Source organism: Chaetura pelagica, unplaced genomic scaffold (assembly GCF_000747805.2).
Source record: "Chaetura pelagica isolate M959 unplaced genomic scaffold, ChaPel_1.0 scaffold10, whole genome shotgun sequence".
NCBI classification, from domain to species: domain Eukaryota; kingdom Metazoa; phylum Chordata; class Aves; order Apodiformes; family Apodidae; genus Chaetura; species Chaetura pelagica.
This window is the reverse complement of record NW_009952263.1, coordinates 12,387,500-12,390,218: the sequence shown is the minus strand read 5'-3', so window position 1 is coordinate 12,390,218 and position 2,719 is coordinate 12,387,500. Positions and strand designations below refer to the sequence as shown.

Sequence of the window (2,719 nt, the reverse complement as noted above, 5' to 3'; positions counted from 1 at the left end):
GCAGGGCAGGGGACAGGGCACCCCGGGAGCCAGCACTGCTGCCGGGTGTCTTGTGCCACCCAGCTCCAGCTTCAGCCCTCCACCTTGCTGTGAAGTCCCACTGCAGGAGCAGAGCTGCCTGCCTTCTGGGGCGACAGGCAGGTTACCTCTGTGCTGCCCTATGCTGCTCCCAAGGCTGTGAACCCTCAGGCCCAGCCTGGGGAGCAGCCAGAGCTGCTCCCGCACTGCCAGGCTCCCCAGCACAGCCTGTGCTCTGCCTGGGCGAGTGGTCCCCGTCCCCACAGCTGCCCCAGAGGCAGCTCTGCTCACCATACAAAGCTTGGTCGCCCCTTAGGCTACATCCTTCATATTTTCACTGATGTTCTTTCACTTCAAATGAGGATGTTAATTTATTATTTAGTGTTGTTCTTTAACCTGCTAACATCCTGGGACATCAAACCACTCTGCCCTTTGAAAATTTCAGTCCTTTCAGGACTCTCTGATCAAAATTCATGTATGCAGCTTCTTTTTTTTTTTTTCCTTTTCCAGCCGGTAAGCAAAAGGCACCAACGTGCCCTCTACAGATAGGAGACACACACCAGCTTGGAAGTGGTAAAGAGCCTACTTCTGAAGAGAAGAACTTTGTTTATTTGACAAGCCAACAGATTTTTCACTGTCGCATGCCCCCCTGCATGGTTTATTGCCTGTTTTTCTGTCCCTGTCAAACCATCACTGTTGAAAAGACCTCAGAAATCTGCATGAATATTCCCCGGGGGAAGGCTCCAGTGCTCTGAACTGCCAGCCAGCCTGCAGGAGTTGATTTATCATCAGCTGCTGGGAAGCTCACAACTTCTAGCATTCTTCTTATACCCCAAATTTTTGAGAGGCATGTTTATTTTCTGGGTTTGTTATCTTCCAAAGGAAATTTCTAGCATGAAGCTCTTCAGAAACAGACAGTAAAAGAAAAAAAAAAAAAACTTTTAAAAAATAATCACATCATTCTAAACTAATTTCATTATTTTTTAAAACTTTACTATTATTTTGACCAATGGAACTTGTGGTATTCCTTGTTATTCTTTGTGGAGGGTATACGGAGAGCTCTAGAGAGGCTGGTTACTATGGCAGCTCTGAGCTGTTTGACTATGCTATAATGTTTGCTGATGCTTATTAATTTATCAGAGTGGAAAAAAATTAATAGCTCATACTGATACCACCGGGGAAACTAAAAGCCAGATCCTCTAGCTTATATAAGGCACTAGTGCTGAGCAGAGGAAAGGAAGATGAACAGCAAGTAACACTTTACAAACCTCAGATTTGGGGACCATTTTAAGACAGACTAGGTCCTCATGCATGCTCCTATTTCCAAATTACAGGGGGAAACCAAAAAGCACTGAATACCTCTGAAATCCCCAAAAGCTGCATGTAAGAAACAGTGATAATCCCAGGAATAAAACCCCCCAACTGAGAATTGCTTCCTTATGTACCATGAAATGTAATCTTTTCCCAGAAATTACTGAAGAGAGAGCTTTCTAAGCTCATCCTTAACACGTTTCCTTTTATTAGCAACACAAAAATTGCCTCTGAGCTTTCTCATTCCTTCCCACTATTTCTGCATACATATATGCAAATTATTGTAGAGATTTCCCTTCACTGAGTACACTACATATCTCTGAAACAGTTGGCAGGCCCCTGGGGGGGTGTTGCCCAGACAGCTGTGCAATCAGCTGAGTAAATCAGCTAATTAAAGAAACAAAGAAAATGCAAAAAATATTAAAGACAGATTCCCACTCACAGCCTTGTTCAGCACTTCTGTACCTAAAAAAACACAGCAAGCATGGGATGGAATAAAGGTACTTGTAAATTGAGGAAAGAACTATCACACAAGCAACAATGATGCAATTTTCTCTCAAACACTAATCTGGGATTCATTTCATTTATGCTGTGTGATTTAAATCAATTTAATATAAATTACTCCAGAATTTATTTCATTTTAAAATTACAAAAGCATGGAATGTAATGTTGGTTTTTTAACTCATTTCTGTATGTAAAAATGGTCATTAGCTTCTGCTTGACCTTATGTATACAGCTAATACTGAATTTGCACAGAGGGTATTCATTATGCTGGTCTAGTTTCCATGCAGAAAATAAGTTCCCAAGAGTCCTAGTGCTACAAGCCATTTCTCAGACCTCACACAGGAAACAGGACTCCTGAAAATGATGCAAGAACATTTCCTCTCATTGCAGAGTTTATCAAAAGGAACAGATAACAGCAAGGGTAGGAATCCACAATCTAAACAGAGCAAAGCCAGTGTGGTAAGAAAGGAGGCTGACAGATGTAGATTTGGACACGCTGATCCACACACCATTAAGGTGCTATTCCTTTCCACTGCATCTGAGTGACCACAGGAAGGACAAACCTCAGTTTAAACGAGACTCAGGCCTGTCTAAATTATATAGCCATTGTAATTTTTTTTTTAAAAAAAAAAGCATACCAAGTAAAGCCACCAATGTTTCCCAACTTAGGATGATTATGGTCAGAAGCCTTTGCTACTATTCTTTTCACATTATGGTACAACTGGGTTTGTTAGGAAGCTCTGTTTACTTGTCAGAACTGAAGCCTTTCATCTGCATTTGAAGGCACACTTCATCCACAGCAGTGGTGCATTAGAAGAACATAATTTGTAAAACATCTCTGGCTAAACAATGGAGGCATTTTTAAATAGATAATCAGCTGCTGCTG

At 41.8% G+C, this 2,719-nt stretch overlaps 1 protein-coding gene across 1 annotated transcript in view; it reads right to left on the bottom strand.

The window, feature by feature from the left end:
• Window positions 1–2,719, bottom strand: part of LOC104397655 (rap guanine nucleotide exchange factor 5-like) — a 152,421-nt gene that overhangs the window by 12,523 nt on the left and 137,179 nt on the right. The window lies entirely within an intron of this gene.